Raw genomic sequence first — 14,015 nt, forward strand, 5'->3', positions numbered from 1 at the left:
TTAGCTGTGATTTCTCTTTCTCACTGTCATGAAAAGGAACTGTTGCAATATCTCACTTTCAGAACAACAGAAAGCTTTCTAGTCCATGTATGGTTAAAGACTAAGTGCAAGTCCTGTAGGAGTTGAATAACAGTATGTAGATAAACCAGCCATGAAATATTTCTATTATTGCTACTTAAAAGTATTTCTTAAGTTATTCTTGTCAAACAAATAAAATATTCCATAATACTCTTTTCTCTTGGAGCCCTGATTCTAACTTAATGAAAATCAGTGGAAAAAACCCACCCTGCTGATTTAAACAGTAGAGGATCTGACATTGGTAAAATAATGTCATGTAAAATAATGAGAGTGTAAGGTTTATGACTGCTTATTTGGTGGGGCTGGGGTTATCCAATGGGAGAAATACTACCAAAGTCCAGCAAGATATGGTTACCAGGCAGGAATCCCAGGAGATTCTGTTACCACACAGGAATCCCATGAGACAGTATTATCAAGAAGGAATCTGTAGTATTCAGTTCACCACAAGGCAGTAATATTAGATTTTTAGAATTAAATCCTGTGGTATCTTGTTTTATAAGAGTTGGCACAGAAGGAACAGAGAAAAATGCAATGGAAGAAAGATGTCTCCCTGGAACCTGAGCTGGAAGCCCTAATCGTCACACCAATTTCTAGCAGAAATAAAACATCACAGATTTTCCTCGAGATCCTGAGATATTTTTACTAAACTTGATACCAATCACTTATTAGGAAAATAATTTTTTATTTCTTTTTTTTTTTTTTTTTTTTTTTTACAAAATACAGATTTGATCACTTAAATGCCAAGGCATGAATACTATTGTGACTGGTTTTTGGATTGGCGTAAACATTTTTTTTATTTCTTTATTTATAATGGGTTTTACTTTTATCACAAGCAGTACTACTTTATAAGTGTGCAATATGGCTAGTTTACATTGGCACTAATCAAGCTAATGAGCTGTTCAGATCAATGTCTTACACTGCACACTTGTGTGATGCCTCACGCAATGACGTTTGCAGCATTTGACCAATACAGAAATGTAAGAGAATTAATAAAACCATATTTGTTTTCCTCGTTATCTTTTTCTTGTAGTACAAGTAACACTGGCATATTGGCAAGAAGTGACTGGACATTTGTTTCAAGAAGACCTAACTTAATTTCAGCCTCTCTCTGGAGCTTGGCCACTACACCTGTAAGTTCTGAGAGCCTTTTGCCAGCGATGGAGAGCGTTCTCAGAAAGCTATCGCCAAGATGCCCGAAGAAGGAAACTAAGGCTTGCTGTTTCCATTTGATCACAACAGCTAAGTCTGAATGGTCATCTTCTTTTAAACGCAATATTTTGCCTACCTGTATCATGGTACACCTTTATTAGTGTTTAATCAGATAAACTCTGATCAAGGACAAAGCCCCCTTGACATGAAAAGAGTTTAGTGTGAAGAGACAGATCAATTTAGTGATTAGCCTGAATAAAGGCTGAGTATGCGTTAAATTAGGACGTAATACCAGGCTCCAAGTGTACTTTTAATCCATCAATTTTGCTAAATAGATCCTTTCAGAGACATATCTCTGAAGCTGTGCTTTGGAAGGTGAGTGACAGATGCAGTGGGTCACAAACCCACATGGCCCCACGCCTCCACACGAAGAGAGTCAGAAACGTGTCAGAATGGCTCTTCTCTCAAAAGTTTATCTTACTGAAGAGGAAGGCAGGAAAACTCAGGACTTTAGGTGAGAAGTTAGAAGTGAGAGTGGAAACCTGTTGAAAAGAGCGTTGGCAATCTATGCTGGGAAATTTAAAAGATCGATCAACAGGGGTGCCAAGCGCAGACGCAAGGATCAAGACCGAACGCCATTGAAGAGTGTGGTGGCCCTACCGATGTCATTGCTCCTTGGATCCAGCCCTCAGCGTGACACACAGATGGCCGTCCCAAAGCATCGCATCCTCCTGGCTGGGCTGACAACAAAGGTGTCACCCATGGGACAGCGTCAGGTATTCCCAGTGCTTTTCAAAGCTGCGGAAGGACTTGTCCCTGGTATTCAGATGTGATTACAGCAAGCTGAAGAAAAAGAAAAGGAGGTGGCAGGAAGGAATATAAAACTCAAGAGGCATTAGCCTGTTTGCTGTGTTTAAGAATACATTTGCTTGAGTGCCTGTGAACAAGAAAGCAGGCACAGCTGAATAGTAGGCTTAAGGAAAGCCAGTTTAGCTTCAGAAGAGGGTGTACATACACTGATCAGATCTTAACCCTAAAAGACATAATCAAACAATAGCGTGAGCATGGAAGACTTCTGAATGTGCTAAGTGGACCATTAGAAAACACAACACCTACAGTGGGGATATTGGTGACACAGAGGTACTAGGAAGATTACAAAGAGAGATTACTGGTAATGACAGATGGAAAAGTTACTGAACCCACACATTGGAGAGATGCAAATCACAACCATAGCGCTTTTGTGATAAGGATTTCAACTCGGTAGGTAATGGTTTGGGACCATTAGTTCACATACCGTGGCTTTACCCAACAGCCCTCAGATGCTAATGGCTTGCAGTCCTGGTGACAACAGGGTTGCATCGCCCCAGCGGTCCTGGGGCAGCTGAATCACCAGGGTCTTTGTGAGCACCTGAGGACTCCCCACACACCTCTGATGCACTTTTTGCTCAGTGCATGACGTGTGCCTCTGTGCAGAAGGTTATGAACATTTTAAGGGGAACATAATTTGTGAGTGAACCCCGCAGTGAAATTCATTCTCTATGCACAGTGAGTAATTTCACATGTCGCGACAAGAAGGAAAAGAAGTCAAATGACTGTATCATCTTGGAAGAGTTAACAACATTAGTATGTTCAACATCGAGCTGAAAGCCAGGCCAATACTTTGTGGATCTTTCGAGACTGACAATCTGTGAGGGAAATCTCCTCGTCTATAAGAAACGACTGACATTTCACAAAGTTTGTCTCGTCCTGCTCAGTTAAATGCCTTTTTCTTAATATAATGTGCTTCTAAAAGCTTTTGCTCTTGTATTGCAAACAAATCATTCTCATCTTCACTTGTTTCCCCAGAGCCTTTCTGCACTGTCAATCTCACCAGCAGCATCTGCTGTGCTTACCTGTACAAATGAGCATGCAATGTGTATTTTCAAAAATTTGAATTAGGAGCCACTTGTTTCAGTGACAGAGTGGTGTTTTTGCAGAGTGACTTGAAGTCAGGTGGAGTTGCAGAGCAGCTTACGCGGCAGGTCACAAGATTGAGACTTGGAGCAGAAATCTGGTCATGAATTTGGTTTGGGATTTATTGCTCGGCAACTTGGAGCACAGCTAGTCAACAGCTGGCTCTCTAGCCAAAACACACTGGCAAACAGAGAAAAATTGTCATGGTAACAGCGTTACAGTGCATATTGCAATGGCACTCTGGTCTACTAAGGGAATTCCTAAGTGGTACCACAGTAAAAATTATGACTAATAATAACCAGTAATAGTAACTACTGCTGCTACTAATAATAGCAATAATTATATTTATACTATAACAACAGCGAGATATATTTGGCTAGTATTTGGTGATTCCAAATTGCTGTTTAAAAGTGTCTGGCTGATTTCTTATAAGTTCTCTGCTGAGGTATTGCAGTTCCTCCAGCACTATAGGCTTAGTCCCTGAGCAAAAGTGTTCTGTATGTTCCTGCAGCTAAGGGAAATGTCTTTCCCTTATCCCTAATTGTCCCAGCAGCTTAAATAATATATAGTAATTTGCAACTTTGTAATAAATGAGTATGGTGTTGGCGATGGAAGTGCTGAACCCCCTGAAGAAGCAGGGGGAGTACCGCAGCAGGGCTTTGGGTACAAACCATTGCAGCCCCAAAAGGGAAGAGTTCCTGAAGCCACTTTGCCAACATCATCAAATCATGATCCGACGTATTTGGGAGCTAACTCTGCAGCCTGTGTTCATGTTGAGTTGAAAGCACCATGAACCATGAGAATGGGTGGTTAACCACCCCTCGGGCTCAGTAAAAAATAATGACAATTTGCTGCTGTTAAATAATAAACTACAACAGTGTACAAGGTTTGTTCCTGTGATTCTGAATTGTGATTGCACTTGCACCAAAGCTGCTACAAGAAGGAGTTTTGGGGCAGCTTTTTTATTTAGACTCCATAATTTTCCTGCTGCAATATAGATAAACTACTGTGATGATGGGGGCAAGGAGAGGGGAGAAACTTTCTAAGCTCTGCAGAAATCTAAAGTGGAACACCACTTGCCAGCACAATTCTTCTCCCTCCTCTCCTTCGTCCTCCCAGCTCCCCAGCAGTGGCCCCAGGCAAACCCCTTCCTCAGGCAGGGTGAGAAAGAGCAGGGGAGTTCTAGAGAGAAAGGAAAAGAGGAGATCTGACTGCAGTTGTAACACATCTCCAAACTGCAATACATTTGTTACAGATGATACTGCTTGCCTCTTCAAATACTGATAGAGAAAACTGCCACTACTACCAAAAATAACATTCTTATTAAATAACTTTGTCAGCAGTGCAGTGGGGACTTCCAGGCAAACAAACAGGGTAGCTTTGAGGTCTCCTTGGCTCTCGCTCCCTCCAATACCTTCCAGTCCCCAGCCGATGGGATTTTTACTGGGGTGACAGTCCAGCACTCCACGAAAAAGTCTACTGAGCCAGGCTTTCCATCTACCCTCTTAGCTTAGGGCAGAGTCAATACCAACAAAAGCCCACCTTCCCTGGCCTCCCTCGGTTGACAGGATCTCCAGGACTAGTCCCATCTCTCCAAGGGTGGCTCTGGTTTGACACGGTGCTCTAGTCCTGGCATAATGTCTTGACCAGCTTCAGCTCCCCTCCTTCTGCAGCCACTCTTCTTGTGTGAGACAAGATATGACCTACCCCATCCTCTTCTTAAAACCAATACACAAATAAATAGGTACCGTTCATCCAGGTTGCCATGCTGGTGTTGGCCAATAAAGGCCAAATGCAAAGGACCTGACTGCCATAATTTGTAATTATGGCGTGTAGAAACACTATTGAAAACTAGCAGCTCCTTGGGCATTTTGGAATACAAGTCAGTCAGCAGCTTATTGTGTTTGCTGGTTTGTCCTGTTCATGGTTTGATTGTAACTGAAGCCTTAGAATGATTTTTTTGGTCAGAAAAATAATAATGGGAATTATAATATGTACAGTGTTGTAGACAATAGTAATGGCATTTTACAGTAAGGACTATTGTATCATCATTATGTTCCTTTGTCTTCCAACCCAAGAAGCACTCATAAAGACTCCAATGCCTTCTATTTTTCAGAATTCCTGCATTTGAACTTCAAGTGACAAGTAGCCTCCTAGTATGCTGGTCCAACAACTCTCAGGAATATAAATTTACAAATTAAAAAATGGAAGGAGGGGGGAGAAGAACACATTAATTTTGAAAGGATTTTTTTAATGACAGAATCCTTTTTCACCCAAATACTGGTACCCAAATTTAGTTTTTTATCCCCTGAAATAAATGGATATTCTGAAAATTCCAGATGATTTTATAATACCTCATTCTGGCATTATGAAGTTTCATTAAGGTAGCCAAAAATGTTTGCTTCACAGTTCCAGAGCAATGCTGAATGGCCACAGAGGTACTGAAACCAGCACCTCTGATTTTGCCTGGTTCTTTACATGCTGGAATAAATTGCATGCAGCTTGTCCCATGTGGGTCAACAGGAGCTCTGCTGTGCTCCTTTTGTGGTGAAGGGCGTGCTTCAGTGGTTATTATAAGACTGTAAGACTTTGGGGTTCGCAGGGCTTTTTCTGGCCATGTCTCTGACTGAGTGGAATATTTTGTGACTGTATATAGCACGTGGCAAATAGCATAGCAGTGACTGCACAGCACTGTCTGAATTCCCTGGGCAGGGAGTTTTCCCTTCGTTATGTATCATTCCCATCCCACTGTCCTGATCCCAACAGCTTGCATATACATCCTCCATTCCCATTAATATCAATAATAATGTAGATGGACATTCATATCAAAATAATCATTCTGAATGGGTGTGCTCTGAACATAAATACAATATCTCTGGTAGGGATTGGACTTGCTGTAGGCTCGGTTTCTTTTGTTTTATCCCATTATCTCGGGAAGTTACATGGAAATGAGTGAGAATAGAGTTTAGCTCAGTGTCTTTCATGCAATAATTTACCCATTATTCCAGTTGGGTAGTAGCAAAGTGAAAATGTTGGAGCTGTGGGACATGTTCTGCTTGCATGTGACAGCTAACAGGTTTTAAATGACCACGCTATTACACTCAATGTTTGCAGGACATACATATTCAGGAAGGAGACTGGGCTCAGTTCCAAGTGGCTTCCAATCCACTGATGGAGGGAATCATGGGTTAGTCCTGGGAAACTACTAAGAATACCAAAGTCTTCATTCTGTTGTTGTCTGCCTGGTTTAAGACTGTTTTCTTCTCAAGACAATCTTCAAAATGGTAATCTCCAGTTTGCATTTAACTCATTCCACATCTTAAAAACAAAAAGCAGTTCTAGGCAAGGTAAGTATCTAAGCTAATTTCCTGGGGATCTCTTCCCGCAGAGCACATTAGCAGTATGGAAACTGTACATTCTCTTGGTCCAAATATAAACATATTTTGAAGTGGAAGAAAGATCATAAACTGAATGTTCATTGCTAAGAGCTAAGGAGACCATGTGGCTTCATTGAACAAACTGACTTAGAGTCCAGTCCTGTTCCTTTTTTCATCTGCAGGAACAAAAGTAGACCTTGCAAGAAATGTACTCTTAGAGCAGTACCAGGAATCATCCAAAAGGCGATAAGCAGTCTCTCTCTTTTTCTTTTGCTTGTTCGTTTTTAACCTGCATGTATTCATTCCTCTAATGCTGATGTTACTGTAGCTCTCGTAACTTTATTAGTGAAGCGAGAAAGATGGAGGGGAAACAGAGGTAATATTAGAATGGTTGACTAGAACAAAGTTGCTCTGGCTGTGAATGGCAAGAGGAGTTAAATGATTAAGTCAAAAATCAAGCAATGCAGTATGCCATCTCTGAAGGTTTCTTGGTGTCAAGGGGATTTTTCTGGGCAAGGATCATTCATCCAAAACTTATTTACTTATATCTTGTGTGATCCAAACTTGGAGTGAGAAATGGCTGCTGTTGTAATCTATAAGGCCTGTTATTAAACAGCATAAAGAGAGAGAATAATGAATGTGCTAAAACCTAAGACAAACCTTCTAGATGTCTGATGACAGATGACTGACATGTCTGTTGACAGATAACCTGTTTTACACACTTCTGCAATATGATTCTTAGCTATATATCTGGCTTCTTAGCTTTTCTTTCCAAACACCTTGAAGGGGAAGAAATTACATTTTATCTAACATATTACTGCTGTCACTACCTTCAAGCAACACAGAATTTGATGAGTAACCTCTATGCTGGTTGGTCTTCAAGCTCGAAAGCTGTTATCTGTGTATACTTCGTGGCTTGCAGTTTACTTTTCAAAAACTCACCCAGCAAACCATACAGTTGTTTCTGGCTGACTTCATCAGGAGTTATGTAGTGCTGAACTGGTTACTTGTCTGAGCGAGCTGTCTGTTAAACTGTGTTTTTATAACTGTTTTCAGGGCCTTTTGTGTGCCAGAGCACAAGATAAAGTTTTTGCCATTGCCAATACCACTGGTGGTTATTAGGGAAGAAGAGTATTTGAGAGGTTTCAGGATGCGTGTGTTCTGGCCCCCACCCCACACCCCACCCCACCTCTGCCCATGAGGTGCAGAGCTTGTCCAAAATCAAAGGAGCCCAGCTGTGTCTTCTGGTGCAGGTGAGTGCTGTGGTCCTGCTGGACCCATGCAGCTCTCCTGTCCTTGGGGGTAAAAGTCGATATCGTAGGTTCGCTGAACACTGCGCCACGTTGGGAAAGCAACTTGCCTAGACCAGGCTTTGAGAACCTCTACTACAGTAGTTCATCAACCCTGACAGATCACACAGATCTTCCATAACCTCTCTGGTCTTGATTCCCCCTCTGCCACCCCAGATGTACGTGAAGGTATCTCATCTGACAGCAGCATAGCTGCCCCTCACTGCCACAGCAAGCAATGGGGTGGGAAGGAGGACAGCAACACCCAGCTCACGGAGGTATTCTGAGGATACGGCCACTACCTCCTCAGAGGACTCATACCTTGCAGTGATGAGCACCATGAAAAGTCCACGAGTAAATAAGGAAAAGAGACATCTGTTTGTTTCACGGTTGTGACACTAAAGGTCAACTGGAAAAGCTAGTCTCCTACATGCTCGGAGAGGTTATGAATTGTACAGCTATGTCCATATATGTTCTGACAGATTTTAAGTGGTGCTTTGCTGGGAAGTTTTAATATTCAGCAATACACGTCATTTGCTTACAACAGCCAGTTTTCTTCACATTAGCCACCGGTAAAAAATGATTCATACAAGAGAGGCCACATGTTGAACAGACTCGTGTAAACCAATTATGCTACATTCAAAGTCAGCTAAAACATTCTCACACAAAAAGTTAACTTAAGCTACTATTTCCCACAATAATAATAATAAAAATAAGCTTAACAAACACTTACCCTGATTCTCAAAACTCATTTTCTATTATGTTTCCTTTTACCAGTTTTGTTTGGCAGAGTGTCAAGTAATGTATCAGCAAAAGTATGTGTGCCATAATCTGACAAAAGGAAAAAAATGTATATTTTTAGTTTTAAAGTGTTTATAATTTCAATAGGTAAAAAGAATACAGGACAAGGAAGAACAAAATAGCATATGCAGAAATGTCAGCAATGAATATGAAAGTATAAGCATGTGAGTTTTAGTGTAAGAATGAGCCTGGCTGGGAACTAAGTTTTCTAAAAAAGACCTACATTAATAACAGGAGCCCTCTGAACATATTTCTCCACCTAGCTTCTTAGCAGACTTCCCCTCCAAACTTCAGTTCAAACTCCATGAGGATGAGGGCTATGAGGCTATGACAAGACCCTGGGACATGATTGCCCTCAAAAATGATCTGGCTTGACTGATGACTTCCCAGGACATGTCCATTGTCCCATCCCACTGAGCCCTTCAATAATACAAAGTCTTCAATAATACAAACTCCAATGATACTCCTGAGGAGTCCTCAGATCCATCATGTTCTCCACTCGTCCCACCACCCCACAAAAAAGCATCTCAGGCTTCAGGACCTGACACTAATCACAGCAATAGAGAGAAATCCCACTTAAGGCTGCTAAGAGTTCATCTCTTAGCTGGTTCTCATGACATCGCTCCCCAAAGCTCATTTTCATGCCAGCCATAGTTCACATGTTCAAGTAAGCAGCGGCACCGTAAAGGTGACTGCAGAAGATCCATCAGGTAGGACACATCCTTCAGCCCTGCAGTTAAGGTCTGGGTGTTGTCTAGTCATCTTTTACCATGAATGTAACTTCCATGAAGGGCATTTTTTTCTGTAAGCCTGTCATCTTGTCCTGAGGGTGGAGAAGGGAGTAGAGCTACAGAAAAAGGGAGAGGGTAGTGGACAACCGGAAGCACATGCAGCAAAAAGAGCTGATAACAGAGCAAAAGCCAATGGAGCAAAGAAAACTGCTGGAAATGTGGAGCAGTAGTGACAGTAGGGTTGGGAATCTTTGCTGTGGGGAATGCATAGTGAAAGAAAAGCACGGAGCAAAGCTGCAGCCTGCAGAAACAGGGTGAAAAGCAGAGGGTATGAAGAGATTGTCCAAACATGTTTCTTCACCTGAAAGCTGTTCATACGTCAGTCAGTGACAAGGACCAGCAGGACAAGGAAATGGCTTGTCATGACCACGTCAGGTTGCTTGGCTAAGAACAGCCTCAGGTCTCCCAGAGGGTCACTATCACCACCTCACACCTTTGAGCTGATGTTGCAGGAACAGCAACCTTACAGCTCAAAAGCAATAAAGCAAACAAATCAAGCACAGAAGCTGAGAAAAAAGCTGCTAAGACACTGCATGTAGTTCACAGAAAGTCAAATGCCTGTGGCCTGATCTTCCAGTTGGAGCTCCTTGGTGCCGATCCCTGCAGCAGCAGGTGTATATGAGCAGCACGGTCACAAGCTGGAAGTGTGAATTGCAACATCTAAGCCACTGAAGACCTACAGTAGCCACACAGATGGACGCAGTTGTGTCCTTTCTGATCTCTGCTTTACACAGAGATACACAGAGATGTATGACTGCGCAAGCTCAACAGTAGCAGAGGGATTAACTGTTGAAAAAGTCCATACCCATCACAAGCAATGTTCTGTCCTCTCATTGAATCAATCCAAATACACTGGAGAGAGGTTATTGGAGCCTTTGTTATCTGCCCAGTGTTGTCGCTGCCCGCTGCTATACTCCACTGCCCTTTTCCAATATATAACACTACAACATCACTCGAGATAATAAGGTTTTGATCATGGCAAGACACTCACAACAGCAAACAGCCCAGGCACACAGAGATCAAATAGACCAGCTGCAAACAGAGAAAAAAAAAAGTGCATATGACTCGCTAGCTTGTGTGTGGGTATGCATGTTATGCAGGCAGCAGAGGCCTGGATGGCGAAGGTCTCCCAGAGACCCCGGCCATTCGGGGCTTGGGCCCCCAGCACCGTGCTGCATTCCAGCCTGCCTCCTCTCCCGGGACCACTGCCCCTGCTCACACAGAGAGGCAGCCAGACGTGAACGTGAGAAAGCTTTCTCAGGCGAGTCCCTTCTGCAGATCGCTGGGTAGTTGTCTTCCAAAATAATCATAATTAAAAGGGGCGTGTGCAAAGGGGGAGCTGGGGTACGGGCTTGCTTTTTGACCATGTCTTCATAGCACGCAAACATGGTGAAAGGGGTTTTTTTCCTAACAATATACTTCTCCATGCCCCTTCCAGTCCACTCCCCATCCTTCCAGATCAAAGGATCTCAGTACAATATTTGCCTTCAACAGAAAAGCTCATGAGCAATATCTTTCAGGGTCATTTACATCTATTTACTGGGGTTAATAAATATGTAAATTGATTTTTAAATTGTGGACCTAGACCGCTTTAGAGATATAGACACAGAGCTAAGTTTGGATGACTGCTGTGCCAATGCAATTGCAGAATAATTTCCATAAAGGTTGTAAAGATATTCCAGATTCCTTCTTCTTTTCCCTTTTTCTTTCAGAATACATGATACGGGGCTTGAACCTGGGTGTGGACCTGAATTCTGTGAATCCTTTCTTCTTTTTTATACTTTAAGCCTAGAGGAATTTGGAAAGCAGAGCTGTCTGAACTGTGACATCCCCATATGCTTCTTAGGGAACAGAGCCAATACAAAGATGAAGACATTTTACCTGTTTTAATATTTAAATTATCGCTGTGAAAGAGTGTGTGACACAAGGCGTAGGGGACACACAGCAGTGGAGCATGGCACGATATGGAAGATTCAGAAGAATTAATTATGGGATGATCTGGAGACACCCAGCTCCCCTTCACTGCATGAAAGCTGATAGCATGTTGGAGAGCCTGGCTGACACAGTTTCATTGGCTTCCGTAGAGAATATGCTGGTTTAATGGTTTCCTGTGACAATAACTTCCAACTGACAATGTCTGTGTCGCAGTATAAAGGCCCTGAACATCCCACCTGTCATTTACACCTGGTGCAAATTCAAAATGCTGCAGTTCTGCTTTGCTTGCATCCCCATGGGTTTTTCACAGGTAGGAACAACTCGGTGATCAGAGGGCTTTGAAGCATCAGGACTAGTGTTTCATAGGTAGACTGTACACAAGCTCACACACACATGAATATATAAAATTTGAAAGCAAAACCAAATGTCATATTTTCATTCTAAGCCAAAAACTTGTTGCTTTTCCTCTCAGAAAGGTTCATTTGAAGCCTTTATGGAAAGCGTGCTGTTTAATTCTGTAACAAGTTTAAGAACGAACTTGTAGAAGAATCCCTTATTAATCAGTGATGTTGTGACAATGTAATTCGATGTTCTGGGTGCTCTGTGTAATCATTTAGGACCTGATCTTGCAAACATATGGACTCAGAGCCTAACAGAGCATTTTAGGACCCATTTCCATACATCCCAAAGGGATGAAGGTACCACAGCCCACTGGGCCTCCAGTGCACATTCCTAACTTCAAGTTTTAACAGGCTTTCACATTCACAGGGCTAAGGCCTCAGAGTTCATGCTTTTTTGGGTCAGGGAGAATCGCTGTCAGTGGCAGTAAGGGCGAGCAGACCTGGCCCTGACCCATTAGCTGTGGGTGTTGGACTATACTTTGGCTGCAGGAGGGAAGCTGCCGGGTGGGTGTGTTGGCAGAAGCACCACTCCTTGGCCTTATCATTCAGAGGGTAAATAAACTTAATCCCAAATTAATCCGCTGCTATTTGCTAGCAGCAAATAATTCAGATTTTGAAGTGAGGTGGGATCACGCTGTTCTAAGGACCCTGGGGAAGGACAAGGTGTCCAGCGCAGCCCCTGCAGAGCAGGGCAGTTTCCAAACCCATGAGCAGCTGGCCTTTGCCTGATGCACAGCCCTTTCATCCTGAACTGATCCACCAGGCTTGTCAGGTGTAAGAGGGGTCTGGATGGACCTGATGCAAACAGAAACGTAGTAAATGTCTGTGCATTTAACCTCAATGCATTTACCAGCCTGTAAACCTCCACAGAGAAAAATCTAAATTCTGCTGCCTTTAAACACACACACAGAAATTAACTTCTTTGCCATTGAGATGAAACTACACCTAGAAGCCTTTTACCTCTATAACACCAGATTGCAGTCACCCACAAAGCAGCAGCAGTCTCTTTTCCATCCTGAGAGGTGTGGTAGGAGAAAGACACACACACACACTGTGTATATGCACCTCACAAGAAGAAATAAAAGCACATCATCTAAGTTTGCTTAGGTTTAGCGAAGGTCAGAGATTTTCCGCACCTAGGTGAGCTGTCATCTGGCTTGGGGCAATTCTCTTTTCTCTCGCATCCTTTGCTGGAACAGCAGGAGAGCTTTACTGGCGTGAAAGACTAAACTGTCCCCAGGCTATAAAGGACTTGAGTCACAAACCACTTCCCCCCCACACACACACTTTCATATTAATTCAGGACCTTCCAAAATTGTCCTAAAGACTCCTCACCTGTTGGTTCTGAAAACCTGTTGAGGGCCGAGGCTTAAGCTAAGGGAGGTGACAAAACATATGGGATTTGCTCTAAACAAAGTAATTCTGGACTGATGGGGTCAAAACCTTTCCTACTTTTAAATACTGACCTTCATTTTCCTGAACTGAAACCAAATGAAGTCATTACCTAAGAACAACTGCATCATTAAGACACAACAAGCAGCGTCTAAGTAAGTGCATGCATAGTAAAGATCAGAAAATAATCGTACCATTAAAGAGCACAGCAATACTTGCATGAATGGGCAGCCTCTAAAGCTCAGGAATAAACTCATGTCACTACAGCCCCTATCAGTACAGTGACCAAGAGGGAGCTCCACATGTCTTGAACTCCAGAGCAATGCTGTGCTTCCTGATCTCTTAAAGGGATATTTAGAATCAAAAACTTTATTACTGCTTTTGAGCACATCCTGCTTCTTTAAATGTTTTCCTCTTTATTAAAGCCTTGGCCCTTTCCTTTGTTAATTTTTTTTTTTGCAAGTTCTTTCATATTTCATTTCTTAAACCTCCCATGCAACAACTATTTTGGCTTTTAATGAAGGGAATTTTTCTGCATCCAGCAAACTGTAAACCATGTCGCTTGGATACAGCAAAAGCCGAAATTCCACAGATTTCCACAAAGTCATACATTGTGTTGGGGGTAAAGTGTGCTGGGCATTCTTTGATTTTTGTGTCCTACATTAGCATTTGTAAGCACTTACAAAAAAGAAAAAGAGAAAGAAAGAGAAAAGAAGAAAGAAGGAGAGAGAGAAAGAGAGAAAGAGAGAAAGAGAGAAAGAGAGAAAGAGAGAAAGAGAGAAAGAGAGAAAGAGAGAGGAAGGAAGAAAGAAAGAAGGAAGAAAGAAAGAGGGGGAGAGAGAGAAAGAA

This window comes from Ciconia boyciana, chromosome 6, assembly GCF_034638445.1.
Source record: "Ciconia boyciana chromosome 6, ASM3463844v1, whole genome shotgun sequence".
NCBI lineage: Eukaryota > Metazoa > Chordata > Aves > Ciconiiformes > Ciconiidae > Ciconia > Ciconia boyciana.